The sequence below is a fragment of the Panulirus ornatus genome, chromosome 72, assembly GCF_036320965.1.
Source record: "Panulirus ornatus isolate Po-2019 chromosome 72, ASM3632096v1, whole genome shotgun sequence".
Taxonomy (NCBI): Eukaryota; Metazoa; Arthropoda; class Malacostraca; order Decapoda; family Palinuridae; genus Panulirus; species Panulirus ornatus.
In genome coordinates, this window is record NC_092295.1 from 15311889 (window position 1) to 15331815 (window position 19927).

Consider the following 19927-nt stretch of genomic DNA (forward strand, 5'->3'; position numbering starts at 1 on the left):
AATAGTCACTATCTTGTGGAGGCTAAGGTAAAGACTTGTAGAGGTTTTCGAAAGAGAAGAAAGAATGTAGGGTAAGAACAGATTTGTGAGAGTAAGTCACCTTGGAACGGAGATTTTTGTGAGGAAATACCAGGAGAGATTTAGTGTATATAGGTAAAAGGGCATGAGAAGAAAGATCATGAGAGGCAAGTGTTTTGGGAGCAGCTGAATGAGTGTGTTAGTGGTTTTGATGCATGAGACCGGGTTATAGTGATGGGTGATTTGAATGCAAAGGTAAGTTATGTGGCAGTTGAGGGAATAACTGGTATACATGGGGTGTTCAGTGTTGTAAATGGAAATGGTGAAGAGTTTGAAGATTTATGTGCTGAAAAAGGATTGGTGATTGGGAATACTTGGTTTAAAAAGAGAGATATACATAAGTGTACGTATGTAAGTAGGAGAGATGGCCAGAGAGCATTATTGGATTACGTGTAAACTGATAGGCGCGCGAAAGAGAGACTTTTGGATGTTAATGTGCTGAGAGGTGCAACTGGAGGGATGTCTGATAATTATCTTGTGGAGGCGAAGGTGAAGATTTGTAGAGGTTTTCAGAAAAGAAGAGAGAATGTTGGGGTGAAAAGAGTGGTGAGAGTAAGTGAGCTTGGGAAGGAGACGTGTGTGAGGAAGTACCAGGAGAGACTGAGTACAGAATGGAAAAAGTTGAGAACAAACGAGGTAAGGGGAGTGGGGGAGGAATGGGATGTATTTAGGGAATCGGTGATGGCTTGCGCAAAAGATGCTTGTGGCATGAGAAGCGTGGGAAGTGGGCAGATTAGAAAGGGTAGTATGTGGTGGGATGAAGAAATAAGATTATTAGTGAAAGAGAAGAGAGAGGCATTTGGACGATTTTTGCAGGGAAATAATGCAAATGAGTGGGAGATGTATAAAAGAAAGAGCCAGGAGGTCAAGAGAAAGGTGCAAAAGGTGAAAAAGAGGGCAAATGAGAGTTGGTGTGAGAGAGCATCATTAGATTTTAGGGAGAATAAAAAGATGTTTTGGAAGGAGGTAAATAAAGTGCGTAAAACAAGGGAACAAATGGGAACTTCAGTGAAGGGGGCTAATTGGGAGGTGATAGCAAGTAGTGGTGATGTGAGGAGATGGAGTGAGTATTTTGAAGGTTTGTTGAATGTATTTGATGATAGATTGGCAGATATAGGGTGTTTTGGTCGAGGTGGTGTGCGAAGTGAGAGGGTTAGGGAAAATGATTTGGTAAACAGAGAAGAGGTAGTAAAAGCTTTGCGGAAGATGAAAGCCGGCTAGGCAGCGGGTTTGGATGGTATTGCAGTGGAATGTATTAAAAAAGGGAGTGACTGTATTGTTGACTGGTTGGTAAGGTTATTTAATGTATGTATGATTCATGGTGAGGTGCCTGAGGATTGGCGGAATGCTTGCATAGTGCCATTGTACAAAGGCAAAAGGGACAAAGGTGAGTGCTCAAATTACAGAGGTATAAGTTTGAGTATTCCTGGTAAATTATATGGGAGGGTATTGATTGACGGGGTAAAGGCATGTACAGAGCATTAGATTGGGGAAGAGCAGTGTGGTTTCAGAAGTGGTAGATGATGTGTGGATCAGGTGTTTGCTTTGAAGAATGTATGTGAGAAATACTTGGAAAAGCAAATGGATTTGTATGTAGCATTTATAGATCTGGAGAAGGCATATGATAGAGCTGATAGAGATGCTCTGTGGAAGGTATTAAGAATATATGGTGTGGGAGGCAAGTTGTTAGAAGCAGTGAAAAGTTTTTATCGAGGATGTAAGGCATGTGTACGTGTAGGAAGAGAGGAAAGTGACTGGCTCTCAGTGAATGTAGGTTTGCGGCAGGGGTGTGTGATGTCTCCATGGCTGTTAAATTTTGTTTATGAATGGGGTTATTAGGGAGGTGAATGCAAGAGTTTTGGAAAGAGGGGCAGGTATGCAGTCTGTTGTGGATGAGAGAGCTTGGGAAGTGAGTCAGTAGTTGTTCGCTGATGATACAGCGCTGGTGGCTGATTCATGTGAGAAACTGCAGAAGCTGGTGACTGAGTTTGGTAAAGTGTGTGAGAGAAGAAAGTTGAGAGTAAATGTGAATAAGAGCAAGGTTATTAGGTACAGTAGGGTTGAGGGTCAATTCATCTGGGAGGTAAGTTTGAATGTAGAAAAGCTGGAGGAAGTGAAGTGTTTTAGATATCTGGGAATGGATTTGGCAGCCGATGGAACAATGGAAGTGGAAGTGAATCATACGGTGGGGGACGGGGAGAAAATTCTGGAAGCCTTGAAGAATGTGTGGAAGTGGAGAACATTATCTCGTTAGGCAAAAATGGGTATGTTTGAAGGAATAGTTGTTCCAACAATGTTGTATGGTTGCGAGGCGTGGGCTATGGATGGAGTTGTGCGGAGGAGGGTGGATGTGCTGGTAATGTGATGTTTCAGGACAATATGTGGTGTGAGGAGGTTTGATCGAGTAAGTAATGTAAGGGTAAGACAGATGTGTGGTAATAAACGGAGTGTGGTTGAAAAAGCAGAAGAAGGTGTTTTAAAATGGTTTGGTCACATGGAGAGAATGAGTGAGGAAAGATTGACCAAGAGGATATATGTGTCAGAGGTGGAGGGAACGACGAGAAGTGGGAGACCAAATTGGAGGTGGAAGGATGGAGTGAAAAAGATTTTGAGTGATCGGGGCCTGAACATGCAGGAGGGTGAAAGGCGTACAAGGAATAGAGTGAATTGGAACGATGTGGTATACCGGGGTCGACGTGCTGTCAATGGATTGAACCAGGGAATGTGAAGCGTCTGGGGTTAAACATGGAAAGTTTTGTGGGGCCGGATGTGGAAAGGGAGCTGTGGTTTAGGTGCATTATTACATGACAGGTAGAGACTGAGTGTGGACGAATGGGGCCTTTGTTGTCTTTTCCTAGCGCTACCTCGCACACATGAGGGGGGAGGGGGCGGTTATTCCATGTGTGACGGCATGGCGATGGGAATGAATAAAGGCAGACAGTATGAATTATGTACATGTGTATATATGTATATCTCTGTGTGTGTATATACATGTATACATTGAGATGTATAGGTATGTATATTTGCGTGTGTGGACGTGTATGTATATACATGTGTATGTAGGTAGGTTGGGCCATTCGTGCGTATGTTTCCTTGCGCTACCCCGCTAACGCGGGAGACAGCGACAAAGCAAAATAAATAAAATAGATAAATGAACATACGTATATATATAAATTTATTATTTTTTTTATTTTTCTTTGTCGCAGTCTCTCGCGTTTGCGAGGTAACGCAAGGAAACGGACTAAAGAAATGGCCGTACCCACCCCCATACACATGTATATACATACACGTCCACACACGCAAATATACATACCTATACATCTCAATGTATACATATATATACACACACAGACACATACATATATACCCATGCACACAATTCACACTGTCTGCCTTTATTCATTGCCATCGCCACCTCGCCACACATGGAATACCATCCCCCTACCCCCTCATGTGTGCGAGGTAGCGCTAGGAAAAGACAACAAAGGCCTCATTCGTTCACACTCAGTCTCTAGCTGTCATGCAATAATGCCCGAAACCACAGCTCCCTTTCCACATCCAGGCCCCACACAGCTTTCCATGGTTTACCCCAGACACTTCACATGCCCCGATTCATTCCACTGACATCACGTCAACCCCGGTATACCAAATCGATCCAATTCACTCTATTGCTTGCCCGCCTTTCACCCTCCTGCATGTTCAGGCCCCGATCCCTCAAAATCTTTTTCACTCCATGTTTCCACCTCCAATTTGGTCTCCCACTTCTCCTCGTTCCCTCCACCTCTGACATATATATCCTCTTGGTCAATCTTTCCTCACTCATTCTCTCCATGTGCCCAAACCATTTCAAAACACCCTCTTCTGCTCTCTCAACCACGCTCTTTTTATTTCCACACATCTCTCTTACCCTTACGTTACTTACTCGATCAAACCACCTCACACCACACATTGTCCTCAAACATCTCATTTCCAGCACATCCATCCTCCTGCGCACAACTCTATCCATAGTCCACGCCTCGCAACCATACAACATTGTTGGAACCACTATTCCCTCAAACATACCCATTTTTGCTTTCCGAGATAATGTTCTCGACTTCCACACATTCTTCAAGGCTCCCAGAATTCTCGCCCCCTCCCCCAACCTATGATCCACTTCCACTTCCATGGTGCCATCCGCTGCCAGATCCACTCCCAGATATCTAAAACACTTCACTTCCTCCAGTTTTTCTCCATTCAAACTCACCTCCCAATTGAATTGACCCTCAACCCTACTGTACCTAATAACCTTGCTCTTATTCACATTTACTCTTAACTTTCTTCTTTCACACACTTTACCAAACTCAGTCACCAGCTTCTGCAGTTTCTCACATGAATCAGCCACCAGCGCTGTATCATCAGCGAACAACAACTGACTCACTTCCCAAGCTCTCTCATCCACAACAGACTTCATACTTGCCCCTCTTTCCAAAACTCTTGCATTCACCTCCCTAACAACCCAATCCATAAACAAATTAAACAACCATGGAGACATCACACACCCCTGCCGCAAACCTACATTCACTGAGAACCAATCACTTTCCTCTCTTCCTACACGTACACATGCCTTACATCCTCGATAAAAACTTTTCACTGCTTCTAACAACTTGCCTCCCACACCATATATTGTTAATACCTTCCACAGAGCATCTCTATCAACTCTATCATATGCCTTCTCCAGATCCATAAATGCTACATACAAATCCATTTGCTTTTCTAAGTATTTCTCACATACATTCTTCAAAGCAAACACCTGATCCACACATCCTCTACCACTTCTGAAACCACACTGCTCTTCACCAATCTGATGCTCTGTACATGCCTTCACCCTCTCAATCAATACCCTCCCATATATTTTGCCAGGAATACTCAACAAACTTATACCTCTGTAATTTGAGCACTCACGCTTATCCCCTTTGCCTTTGTACAATGGCACTATGCACGCATTCCGCCAATCCTCAGGCTCCTCACCATGAGTCATACATACATTAAATAACCTTACCAACCAGTCAACAATACAGTCATCCCCTTTTTTAATAAATTCCACTGCAATACCATCCAAACCTGCTGCCTTGCCGGCTTTCATCTTCCGCAAAGCTTTTACTACTTCTTCTCTGTTTACCAACTCATTTTCCCTAACCCTCGCACTTTGCACACCACCTCGACCAAAACACCCTATATCTGCCACTCTATCATCAAACACATTCAACAAACCTTCAAAATACTCACTCCATCTCCTTCTCACATCACCACTACTTGTTATCACCTCCCCATTTGCGCCCTTCACTGAAGTTCCCATTTGCTCCCTTGTCTTACGCACTTTATTTACCTCCTTCCAGAACATCTTTTTATTCTCCCTAAAATTTAATGATACTCTCTCACCCCAACTCTCATTTGCCCTTTTTTTCACCTCTTGCACCTTTCTCTTGACCTCCTGTCTCTTTCTTTTATACGTCTCCCACTCAATTTCATTTTTTCCCTGCAAAAATCGTCCATATATATATAAAATCGTCTATATATATATAGAAAGAAAGAAAGAATACTTCCCACGCATTCCTCGCGTGTCGTAGAACGCGACTAGAGGGGACGGGAGCGGGGGGCAAGATATCCTCCCCTCCTTGTATTTTTTAACTTTCTAAAATGGGAAACAGAAGAAGGAGTCACGCGAGGAGTGCTCATCCTCCTCGAAGGCTCAGACTGGGGTGTCTAAATGTGTGTGGATGTAACCAAGATGTGAAAAAAGGAGAGATAGGTAGTATGTTTGAGGAAAGGAACCTGGATGTTTTGGCTCTAAGTGAAACGAAGCTTAAGGGTAAAGGGGAGGAGTGGTTTGGGAATGTCTTGGGAGTAAAGTCAGGGGTTAGTGAGAGGACAAGAGCAAGGGAAGGAGTAGCAGTACTCCTGAAACAGGAGTTGTGAGAGTATGTGATAGAATGTAAGAAAGTAAATTCTCGATTAATATGGGTAAAACTGAAAGTTGATGGAGAGAGATGGGTGATTATTGGTGCATATGCACCTGGGCATGAGAAGAAAGATCATGATAGGCAAGTATTTTGGGAGCAGCTGAATGAGTGTGTTAGTGGTTTTGACGCACGAGACCGGGTTATAGCGATGGGTGATTTGAATGCAAAAGTGAGTAATGTGGCAGTTGAGGGAATAATTGGTATACATGGGGTGTTCAGTGTTGTAAATGGATATGGTGAGGAGCTTGTAGATTTATGCGCTGAAAAAGGACTGGTGATTGGGAATACCTGGTTTAAAAAGCGAGATATACATAAGTATACGTATGTATGTAAGAGAGATGGCCTAGAGAGCGTTATTGGATTACGTGTTAATTGACAGGCGCGCGAAAGAGAGACTTTTGGATGTTAATGTGCTGAGAGGTGCAACTGGAGGGATGTCTGATCATTATCTTGTGGAGGCTAAGGTGAAGATTTGTATGGGTTTTCAGAAAAGAAGAGTGAATGTTGGGGTGAAGAGGGTGGTGAGAGTAAGTGAGCTTGGGAAGGAGACTTGTGTGAGGAAGTACCAGGAGAGACTGAGTACAGAATGGAAAAAGGTGAGAACAATGGAAGTAAGGGGAGTGGGGGAGGAATGGGATGTATTTAGGGAATCAGTGATGGATTGCGCAAAAGATGCTTGTGGCTGAGAAGAGTGGGAGGTGGGTTGATTAGAAAGGGTAGTGAGTGGTGGGATGAAGAAGTAAGTTTATTAGTGAAAGAGACGAGAGAGGCATTTGGACGATGTTTGCAGGGAAAAAATGCAATTGAGTGGGAGATGTATAAAAGAAAGAGGCAGGAGGTCAAGAGAAAGGTGCAAGAGGTGAAAAAGAGGGCAAATGAGAGTTGGGGTGAGAGAGTATCACTAAATTTTAGGGAAAATAAAAAGATGTTCTGGAAGGAGGTAAATAAAGTGCGTAAGACCAGGGAGCAAATGGGAACTTCAGTGAAGGGCGCAAATGGGGAGGTGATAACAAGTAGTGGTGATATGAGAAGGAGATGGAGTGAGTATTTTGAAGGTTTGTTGAATGTGTTTAATGATAGATTGGCAGATATAGGGTGTTTTGGTCGAGGTGGTGTACAAATTGAGAGGGTTAGGGAAAATGATTTGGTAAACAGAGAAGAGGTAGTAAAAGCTTTGCGGAAGATGAAAGCCGGCAAGGCAGCAGGTTTGGATGGTATTGCAGTGGAATTTATTAAAAAAGGGGGTGACTGTATTGTTGACTGGTTGGTAAGGTTATTTAATGTATGTATGACTTTATGGTGAGGTTCCTGAGGATTGGCGGAATGCGTGCATAGTGCCATTGTACAAAGGCAAAGGGGATAAGAACGAGTGCTTAAATTACAGAGGTATAAGTTTGTTGAGTATTCCTGGTAAATTGTATGGGAGGGTATTGATTGAGAGGGTGAGGGCATATACAGAGCATCAGATTGGGGAAGAGCAGTGTTGTTTAAGAAGTGGTAGAGGATGTGTGGATCAGGTGTTTGCTTTGAAGAATATATGTGAGAAATACTTAGAAAAGCAAATGGATTTGTATGTAGCATTTATGAATCTGGAGAAGGCATATGATAGAGTTGATAGAGATGCTCTCTGGAAGGTATTAGCAAGAATATATGGTGTGGGAGGCAATTTGTTAGAATCAGTGAAAAGTGTTTAACGAGGATGTAAGGCATATGTACGTGTAGTAAGAGCGGAAAGTGATTGGTTCTCAGTGAATGTAGGTTTCCGGCAGGGGTGTGTGATGTATCCATGGTTGTTTAATTTGTTTTGGAAAGAGGGGCAAGTATGCAGTCTGTTGGGGATGAGAGAGCTTGGGAAGCGAGTCAGTTGTTGTTCGCTGATGATACAGCGCTGGTGGCTGATTCATGTGAGAAACTGCAGAAGCTGGTGACTGAGTTTGTTAATGTGTGTGAAAGAAGAAAGTTAAGAGTAAATGTGAACAAGAGCAAGGTTATTAGGTACAGTAGGGTTGAGGGTCAAGTCAATTTGGAGGTAAGTTTGAATGGAGATAAACTGGAGGAAGTGAAGTGTTTTAGATATCTGGGAGTGGATCTGGCAGCGGATGTAACCATAGAAGGAGAAGGGGATCATAGGGTGGGGGAGGGGGCGAAAATCCTGGGAGCCTTGAAGAATGTGTGGAAGTCGAGAACATTATCTCGGAAAGCAAAAATGGGTATGTTTGAAGGAATAGTGGTTCCAACAATGTTGTATGGTTGCGAGGCGTGGGCTATGGATACAGTTGTGCGCAGGAGGGTGGACGTGCTGGAAATGAGATGTCTGAGGACAATGTGTGGTGTGATGTGGTTTGATCGAGTAAGTAATGTAAGGGTAAGAGAGATGTGTGGAAATAAAAAGAGCGTGGTTAAGAGAGCAGAAGAGGGTGTTTTGAAATGGTTTGGTTACATGGAGAGAATGGGTGAGGAAAGATTGACCAAGAGGATATATGTGTCGGAGGTGGAGTTAACGAGGAGAAGTGGGAGACGAAATTGGAGGTGGAAAGATGGAGTGAAAAAGATTTTGTGTGATCGGGGCCTGAACATGCAGGAGGGTGAAAGGAGGGCAAGGAATAGAGTGAATTGGATCGATGTGGTATACCGGGGTTGACATGCTGTCAGTGGATTGAATCAGGGCATGTGAAGCGTCCGGGGTAAAACATGAAAAGTTGTGTGGGGACTGGATATGGAAAGGGAGCTGTGGTTTCGGTCATTATTGCATGACAGCTAGAGACTGATTGTGAACGAATGGGGCCTTTGTTGTCTTTTTCTAGTGCTATTTCGCACACATGAGTGGGGAGGTGGATGGTATTCCATGTGTAGCGAGTTGGCGATGGGAATGAATTAAGGCAGACCGTGTGAATTTTGTGCACTGGTATATATGTATGTGTCTGTTTGTGTATATATATGTGTACATTGAGATGCATAGGTATGTATATTTGCGTGTGTGGACGTGTATGTATATACATTGTGCATGGGGGTGGGTTGGGCCATTTCTTTCGTCTGTTTCCTTGCGCTACCTCGCAAACGCGGGAGACAGCGACGAAGCAAAATAAAAATAATATTTTTTTTTCTATTTTTTTTTTGCTTTGTCGCTGTCTCCCGCGTTTGCGAGGTAGTGCAAGGAAACAGACGAAAGAAAATGGCCCAACCCACCCCCATACACATGTATATACATACGTCCACACACGCAAATATACATACATACACAGCTTTCCATTGTTTACCCCAGACGCTTCACATGCCCTGATTCAATCGACTGACAGCACGTCAACCCCGGTATACCACATCGCTCCAATTCACTCTATTCCTTGCCCTCCTTTCACCCTCCTGCATGTTCAGGCCCCGATCACACAAAATCTTTTTCACTCCATCTTTCCACCTCCAATTTGGTCTCCCTCTTCTCCTCGTTCCCTCCACCTCCGACACATATATCCTCTTGGTCAATCTTTCCTCACTCATTCTCTCCGTGTGACCAAACCATTTCAAAACACCCTCTTCTGCTCTCTCAACCACGCTCTTTTTATTTCCACACATCTCTCTTACCCTTACATTACTTACTCGATCAAACCACATCACACCACACATTGTCCTTCCACTTCCGCTTCCATGGTTCCATCCGCTGCCAGATCCACTCCCAGATATCTAAAACACTTTACTTCCCCCAGTTTTTCTCCATTCAAACTCACCTCCCAATTGACTTGACCCTCAACCCTACTGTACCTAATAACCTTGCTCTTATTCACATTTACTCTTAACTTTCTTCTTTCACACACTTTACCAAACTCAGTCACCAGCTTCTGCAGTTTCTCACATGAATCAGCCACCAGCGCTGTATCATCAGCGAACAACAACTGACTCACTTCCCAAGCTCTTTCATCCCCAACAGACTTCATACTTGCCCCTCTTTCCAAAATTCTTGCATTCACCTCCCTAACAACCCAATCCAGGGAGGAATGGGATGTATTTAGGGAATCAGTGACGGATTGCGCAAAAGATGCTTGTGGCATGAGAAGAGTGGGAGATGGGTTGATTAGAAAAGGTAGTGAGTGGTGGGATGAAGAAGTAAGAGTATTAGTGAAAGAGAAGAGAGAGGCATTTGGACGATTTTTGCAGGGAAAAAATGCAATTGAGTGGGAGATGGATAAAAGAAAGAGACAGGAGGTCAAGAGAAAGGTGCAAGAGGTGAAAAAAAGGTCAAATGAGAGTTGGGGTGAGAGAGTATCATTAAATTTTAGGGAGAATAAAAAGATGTTCTGGAAGGAGGTAAATAAAGTGCGTAAGACAAGGGAGCAAATGGGAACTTCAGTGAAGGGCGCAAATGGGGAGGTGATAACAAGTAGTGGTGATGTGAGAAGGAGATGGAGTGAGTATTTTGAAGGTTTGTTGAATGTGTTTGATGATAGAGTGGCAGATATAGGGTGTTTTGGTCGAGGTGGTGTGCAAAATGAGAGGGTTAGGGAAAATGATTTGGTAAACAGAGAAGAGGTAGTAAAAGCTTTGCGGAAGATGAAAGCCGGCAAGGCAGCAGGTTTGGATGGTATTGCAGTGGAATTTATTAAAAAAGGGGGTGACTGTATTGTTGACTGGTTGGTAAGGTTATTTAATGTATGTATGACTCATGGTGAGGTGCCTGAGGATTGGCGGAATGCGTGCATAGTGCCATTGTACAAAGGCAAAGGGGATAAGAGTGAGTGCTCAAATTACAGAGGTATAAGTTTGTTGAGTATTCCTGGTAAATTATATGGGAGGGTATTGATTGAGAGGGTGAAGGCATGTACAGAGCATCAGATTGGGGAAGAGCAGTGTGGTTTCAGAAGTGGTAGAGGATGTGTAGATCAGGTGTTTGCTTTGAAGAATGTATGTGAGAAATACTTAGAAAAGCAAATGGATTTGTATGTAGCATTTATGGATCTGGAGAAGGCATATGATAGAGTTGATAGAGATGCTCTGTGGAAGGTATTAAGAATATATGGCGTGGGAGGAAAGTTGGTAGAAGCAGTGAAAAGTTTTTATCGAGGATGTAAGGCATGTGTACGTGTAGGAAGATAGGAAAGTGATTGGTTCTCAGTGAATGTAGGTTTGCGGCAGGGGTGTGTGATGTCTCCATGGTTGTTTAATTTGTTTATGGATGGGGTTGTTAGGGAGGTAAATGCAAGAGTTTTGGAAAGAGGAGCAATTATGAAGTCTGTTGGGGATGAGAGAGCTTGGGAAGTGAGTCAGTTGTTGTTCGCTGATGATACAGCGCTGGTGGCTGATTCATGTGAGAAACTGCAGAAGCTGGTGACTGAGTTTGGTAAAGTGTGTGAAAGAAGAAAGTTAAGAGGAAATGTGAATAAGAGCAAGGTTATTAGGTACAGTAGGGTTGAGGGTCAAGTCAATTGGGAGGTGAGTTTGAATGGAGAAAAATTGGAGGAAGTGAAGTGTTTTAGATATCTGGGAGTGGATCTGGCAGCGGATGGAACCATGGAAGCGGAAGTGGGTCATAGGGTGGGGGAGGGGGCGAAAATTCTGGGGGCCTTGAAGAATGTGTGGAAGTCGAGAACATTATCTCGGAAAGCAAAAATGGGTATGTTTGAAGGAATAGTGGTTCCAACAGTGTTGTATGGTTGCGAGGCTGGGCTATGGATAGAGTTGTGCGCAGGAGGATGGATGTGCTGGAAATGAAATATTTGAGGACAATGTGTGGTGTGAGGTGGTTTGATCGAGTGAGTAACGTAAGGGTAAGAGAGATGTGTGGAAATAAAAAGAGCGTGGTTGAGAGAGCAGAAGAGGGTGTTTTGAAGTGGTTTGGGCACATGGAGAGAATGAGTGAGGAAAGATTGACCAAGAGGATATATGTGTCGGAGGTGGAGGGAACGAGGAGAAGAGGGAGACCAAATTGGAGGTGGAAAGATGTAGTGAAAAAGATTTTGTGTGATCGGGGCCTGAACATGCAGGAGGGTGAAATGAGGGCAAGGAATAGAGTGAATTGGATCAATGTGGTATACCGGGGTTGACGTGTTGTCAGTGGATTGAATCAGGGCAAGTGAAGAGTCTGGGGTAAACCATGGAAAGTTGTGTGGGGCCTGGATGTGGAAAGCGAGCTGTGGTTTCGGGCATTATTGTATGACAGCTAGAGACTGAGTGTGAATGAATGGGGCCTTTGTTGTCTTTTCCTAGTGCTACCTCACACACATGAGGGGGGAAGGGGGATGGTATTCCATGTGTGGGGAGGTGGCGATGGGAATGAATAAAGGCAGACAGTGTGAATTGTGTGCATGGGTATATATGTATGTGTCTGTGTGTGTATATATATATGTACATTGAAATGTATAGGTATGTATATTTGCGTGTGTGGACGTGTATGTATATACATTGTGTATGGGGGTGGGTTGGGCCATTTCTTTCGTCTGTTTCCTTGCGCTACCTCGCAAACGCGGGAGACAGCGACAAAGCAAAATAATAATAATAATATATATATATATATATATATATATATATATATATATATATATATATATATATATATATATATATATATATATATATATATATATATATATTCATACATATATATATATATATATATATATATATATATTCATACATATATATATATATATATATATATATATATATATATATATATATATATATATATATATATATATATATATATATATGTATATATATATATATATATATATATATATATATATATATATATATATATATATATATATATCTATATATATATATATATATATATATATATATATATATATATATATATATATATATATATATATATATATATATATATATATATATATATATATATATATATATATATATATAGATATATATATATATATATATATATATATATATATATATATATATATATATATATATATATATATATATATATATATATATATATATATATCCTGGGGATAGGGGAGAAAGAATACTTCCCACGCGTGTCGTAGATGGCGACTAAAGGGGACGGGAGCGGGGGGCCAGAAACCCTCCCCTCCTTGTATTTTATCTTTCTAAAAGGGGAAACACAAGAGTCACGCGAGGAGTGCTCATCCTCCTCGAAGGCTCAGATTGGGGTGTCTAAATGTGTGTGGATGTAACCAAGATGAGAATAAAGGAGATATAGGTAGTATGTTTGAGGAAAGGAACCTGGATGTTTTGGCTCTGAGTGAAACGAAGCTCAAGGGTAAGTTTGAATGAATGAAGATTAACTGGAGGAAGTAAAGTGTTTTAGATACCTGGGAGTTGATCTGGCAGCGAATGGAACCATGGAAGCGGAAGTGAATCATAGGGTGGGGGAGGGGGTGAAAATTCTGGGAGCGTTGAAGAATATGTGGAAGTCGAGAACATTATCTTGGAAAGCAAAAATGGGTATGTTTGAAGGAATAGTGGTTCCAACAATGTTGTATGGTTGCGAGGCGTGGGCTATGGATAGAGTTGTGCGGAGGAGGGTGGATGTGCTGGAAATGAGATGTTTAAGGACAATATGTGGTGTGAGGTGGTTTGATCAAGTAATAATAGGGTAAGAGAGATGTGTGGTCATAAAAAGAGTGTGGATGAGAGAGCAGAAAATGGTGTTTTGAAGTGGTTTGATCATATGGAGAGAATGAGTGAGGAAAGATTGACCAAGAGGATATATGTATCAGAGGTGGAGGGAACGAGAAGTGGGAGACCAAATTGGTGGTGGAAAGACGGAGTGAAAAAGATTTTGAGTGATCTGGGTCTGAACTTGTAGAAGGGTGAAAGGCCTGCAAGGAATAGAGTGAATTGGAACGATGTGGTATACCGGGGTCGACGTGCTGTCAATGGATTGAATCAGGGCATGTGAAGTGTCTGTCGTAAACCATGGAAAGTTTTGTGGGGCCTGGATGTGGAAAGGGAGCTGTGGTTTTGGTGCATTATTACATGACAGCTAGAGACTGAGTGTGAACGAATGTGGCTTTTGTTGTCTTTTCCTTTGCGCTACCTCACACACATGAGGGGGAGGGGGTTGTTATTTTATGTGTGGCGAGGTGGCGATGGGAATGAATAAAGGCAGACAGTATGAATTATGTACATGTGTATATATGTATATGTCTGTGTGTGTGTATATGTGTATACGTCGAGATGTATAGGTATGTATATTTGCGTGTGTGGACGTTTATGTATATACCTGTGTATGTGGGTAGGTTAGGCCATTCTTTCGTCTGTCTCCTTGCGCTACCTCGCTAACGCGGGAGACTACGACAAAGAAAAGAAATTAAAAATATATATATATATATATATATATATATATATATATATATATATATATATATTTATTTTGCTTTGTCGCTGTCTCCCGCGTTTGCGAGGTAGCGCAAGGATACAGACGAAAGAAATGGCCCAACCTACCCCCATACACAATGTATATACATACACGTCCAGACACGCAAATATACATACCTATACATCTCAATGTACACATATATATACACACAGACACATACATATATACCCATGCACGCAATTCACACTGTCTGCCTTTATTAATTTCCATCGCCACCTCGCCACACATGGACGAGACAACAAAGGCCACATTCGTTCACACTCAGTCTCTAGCTCTCATGCAATAATGCCTGAAACCACAGCTCGCTTTCCACATCCAGGCCCCACTCAACTTTCCATGGTTTACCCCAGACGCTTCACATGCCCTGATTCACTCCGTTGACAGCACGTCAACCCACATCGATCCAATTCACTCTATTCCTTGCCCTCCTTTCACCCTCCTGCATGTTCAGGCCCCGATCACACAAAATCCTTTTCACTCCATCTTTCCACCTCCAATTTGGTGTCCCACTTCTCGTTCCCTCCACCTCCGACACATATATCCTCTTGGTCAATCTTTCCTCACTCATTCTCTCCATGTGCCCAAACCATTTCAAAACACCCTCTTCTGCTCTCTCAACCACGCTCTTTTTATTTCCACACATCTCTCTTACCCTTACATCACTTCCTCGATCAAACCACCTCACACCACACATTGTCCTCAAACATCTCATTTCCAGCACATCCACCCTCCTGCGCACAACACTATCCATAGCCCACGCCTCGCAACCATACAACATTGTTGGAACCACTATTCCTTCAAACATACCCATTTTAGCTTTCCGAGATAATGTTCTGGACTTCCACACGTTCTTCAAGGCTCCCAGGATTTTCGCCCCCTCCCCCACCCTATGATTCACTTCCGCTTCCATGGTTCCATCCGCTGCCAGATCCACCCCCAGATATCTAAAACACTTTACTTCCTCCAGTTTTTCTCCATTCAAACTTACCTCCCAATTGACTTGACCCTCAACCCTACTGTACCTAATAACCTTGCTCTTATTCACATTTACTCTTAACTTTCTTCTTTCACACACTTTACCAAACTCAGTCACCAGCTTCTGCAGTTTCTCATATGAATCAGCCACCAGCGCTGTATCATCAACGAACAACAACTGACTCACTTAATATATATATATATATATATATATATATATATATATATATATATATATATATATATATATATATATATATATATATATATATTTTTTTTTTTTTTTTTCATACTTTGTCGCTGTGTCCCGCGTTTGCGAGGTAGCGCAAGGAAACAGACGAAAGAAATGGCCCAACCCTCCCCATACACATGTACATACACACGTCCACACACGCAAATATACATACCTACACAGCTTTCCATGGTTTACCCCGGACGCTTCACATGCCTTGATTCAATCCACTGACAGCACGTCAACCCCTGTATACCACATCGCTCCAATTCACTCTATTCCTTGCCCTCCTTTCACCCTCCTGCATGTTCAGGCCCCGATCACACAAAATCCTTTTCACTCCATCTTTCCACCTCCAATTTGGTCTCCCTCTTCTCCTCGTTCCCTCCACCTCCGACACATATATCCTCTTGGTCAATCTTTCCTCACTCATTCTCTCCATGTGCCCAAACCATTTCAAAACACCCTCTTCTGCTCTCTCAACCACGCTCTTTTTATTTCCACACATCTCTCTTACCCTTACGTTACTTACTCGATCAAACCACCTCACACCACACATTGTCCTCAAACATCTCATTTCCAGCACATCCATCCTCCTGCGCACAACTCTATCCATAGCCCACGCCTCGCAACCATACAACATTGTTGGAACCACTATTCCTTCAAACATACCCATTTTTGCTTTCCGGGATAATGTTCTCGACTTCCACACATTTTTCAAGGCTCCCAAAATTTTCGCCCCCTCCCCCACCCTATGATCCACTTCCGCTTCCATGGTTCCATCCGCTGACAGATCCACTCCCAGATATCTAAAACACTTCACTTCCTCCAGTTTTTCTCCATTCAAACTCACCTCCCAATTGACTTGACCCTCAACCCTACTGTACCTAATAACCTTGCTCTTATTCACATTTACTCTTAACTTTCTTCTTCCACACACTTTACCAAACTCCGTCACCAGCTTCTGCAGTTTCTCACATGAATCCGCCACCAGCGCTGTATCATCAGCGAACAACAACTGACTCACTTCCCAAGCTCTCTCATCCCCAACAGACCTCATACTTGCCCCTCTTTCCAAGACTCTTGCATTTACCTCCCTAACAACCCCATCCATAAACAAATTAAACAACCATGGAGACATCACACACCCCTGCCGCAAACCTACATTCACTGAGAACCAATCACTTTCCTCTCTTCCTACACGTACACATGCCTTACATCCTCGATAAAAACTTTTCACTGCTTCTAACAACTTGCCTCCCACACCATATATTCTTAATACCTTCCACAGAGCATCTCTATCAACTCTATCATATGCCTTCTCGAGATCCATAAATGCTACATACAAATCCATTTGCTTTTCTAAGTATTTCTCACGTACATTCTTCAAAGCAAACACCTGATCCACACATCCTCTCCCACTTCTGAAACCACACTGCTCTTCCCCAATCTGATGCTCTGTACATGCCTTCACCCTCTCAATCAATACCCTCCCATATAATTTACCAGGAATACTCAACAAACTTATACCTCTGTAATTTGAGCACTCACCCTTATCCCCTTTGCCTTTGTATATATATATATATATATATATATATATATATATATATATATATATATATATATATATATATATATATATATATATATATATATATATTGATTTTCAATACTTTTGTAATACATATTGCTTTACTTTGCTACTTGCATTTCTTATATGTGAATTAGTAATCACTTTCAAGCATTTTTGTTCTCAACGGTAAAAGACATCACAGTAGCTGAACCAGGAAGGATTCATAAATTGTGTATATCTAAATATAATCACATTTAAAGTTTTATTTTCTAATCACAGGTTACATTTTCTATGTTTCCTTAAAATATATATATAAATTTCCTGTTTTAAAATAGTTAGATTATAACTGGCACTTTGAACCAAATATACTCACAGATGCACTTCATTAAAGAACTCTCCCCATATGCCGTCAGTTCCTGAGCATTTACGAGTGTGCTGTATTATTTGAGTTTCGTCTGGTGAATGGTACCACCGCTCCCAATCATTAGCCAATCTATCCAATCGTAAAATGGTACTACAATTCCCGATCATTACCGATCGTGCTTAAGTGGTATGTGCATCATATGTCATCCTCGCTAAGTAATAAGAAACTCCACCATCATCAACTACCCTCACTTAGTGGTGAAGGGTTCCGCCACTCCTATTATGAACCATCTTCCATAGTGATAAAGAGTCACTCCACTCTCACATCAACCATCCTTCCCAAGTGGCAGAAGGTCCCACCACTGACATCATGTGCAGTTCATCCCTGGTGGTAAAGGGTCCCCACCTCTCCCATCAAGTGGCATCCTCCCCAGTTGGTAAGGGGTTCCACTACTCTTGTCATGAGTCATCCACCTCAAGTGGCAAAGGATCCCAGCACCCACGTCGTCAGCCATCCTCCCAAGTGGTAAAGGCCTCCAGTATTGCCTTAATGGTCCATCCTCAACAGGTGGTATAGGCGTCCATTATTCCCTTCATCAACCATCCTCAACGAGAGATAAAGATTCCCATCACTCACATCATCAGCCATCCTCCATGAGAGATAGAGGCTCCCATCACTCATATCTTAAATCATCCTCCACCAGAGATACCGACTTCCCCCACTCACACCATCAGCTATCATCCACGAGTGATACAAGGCTCCCATCTCTCATACCATCAGCCATCATCCACGGCAGATAAAGGCTCACATCACTCACTTCATTAGCCATCATCCACGAGAGATAAAGGATCCCACCGCTCATACCATCAGCCATCATCCACGGCAGATAAAGGCTCACATCACTCACTTCATTAGCCATCATCCACGAGAGATAAAGGATCCCACCGCTCATATCATCAGCCATCATCCACGAGTGACAAAAGGCTCCCATCAGTCACATCATCAGCCATCATCCACTTCCCACATGTGTCATCTATCATCCTATCATCCCAAGTGGTAATAGGTTCCATCCCTCCCATCATGTGCCATCCACCCTTAGTGATAAAGGGTTCCACCACTTCAATTATGTGTCACCTTTCCAAACTGGTAAAGAATCCCACCACATCCATCCAGTGCCATCCTCCTCAAGTGGTAAATGGTCTCATAATTTCCAGTCATGTGTCATCTTTCCCAGGCAGTAAAGGGCGTTACCACTCTCATTATGCGTCATCATCCCTAGGTGGTAAAAAGGCCCCGCCAGCCACATCATGCTCCATCCTCCCCAAGTGGTAAATGGTTCAATCCACTCCCATCATATGACATTCTCCCGAAGTGGTAAATGATAATAGAATTCCCTCCATCTGTCATCCTCCCCAAGTGGTAAAGAAACCTACCACTCCCTTCATGTGTCATCTTCCCCAGTTTGTGAAGTGCCCCATCACGCAGATGGTAACAGTGTCCCACTATTCCCATCATATGTCATCCTGAACAAGAAGCAAAGAGTCCTACCACTTCCATCATGTGCCATCCTCCCCAAGTCTTCAAGGCTGCCACTTTCTGATTTTGTCTCATTCTTCCTTGCTGGTCAAGGCTTCTACCAGTCTTATCGTGAGTCATCTTCCTTATGTGGTAAAAGATCCCATCTCTCTCATCATCAGCCATCCTCCCAAGTGGTAAAGGTTCCCACCACTCTCATCATCAGCCATCCTCCCAAGTGGTAAAGGTTCCCACCACTCTCATCATCAGCCATCCTCCCAAGTGGTAAAGGTTCCCACCGCTCTCATCATCAGCCATCCTCCCAAGTGGTAAAGGTTCCCACCACTCTCATCATCAGCCATCCTCCCAAGTGGTAAAGGTTCCCACCACTCTCATCATCAGCCATCCTCCCAAGTGGTAAAGGTTCCCACCACTCTCATCATCAGCCATCCTCCCAAGTGGTAAAGGTTCCCACCGCTCTCATCATCAGCCATCCTCCCAAGTGGTAAAGGTTCCCACCACTCTCATCATCAGCCATCCTCCCAAGTGGTAAAGGTTCCCACCGCTCTCATCATCAGCCATCCTCCCAAGTGGTAAAGGTTCCCACCACTCTCATCATCAGCCATCCTCCCAAGTGGTAAAGGTTCCCACCGCTCTCATCATCAGCCATCCTCCCAAGTGGTAAAGGTTCCCACCGCTCTCATCATCAGCCATCCTCCCAAGTGGTAAAGGTTCCCACCACTCTCATCATCAGCCATCCTGCCAAGTGGTAAAAGGTTATACAACTACCAACTTGATGCTACTTCCACAAGTGTCATCCAACGTCCCA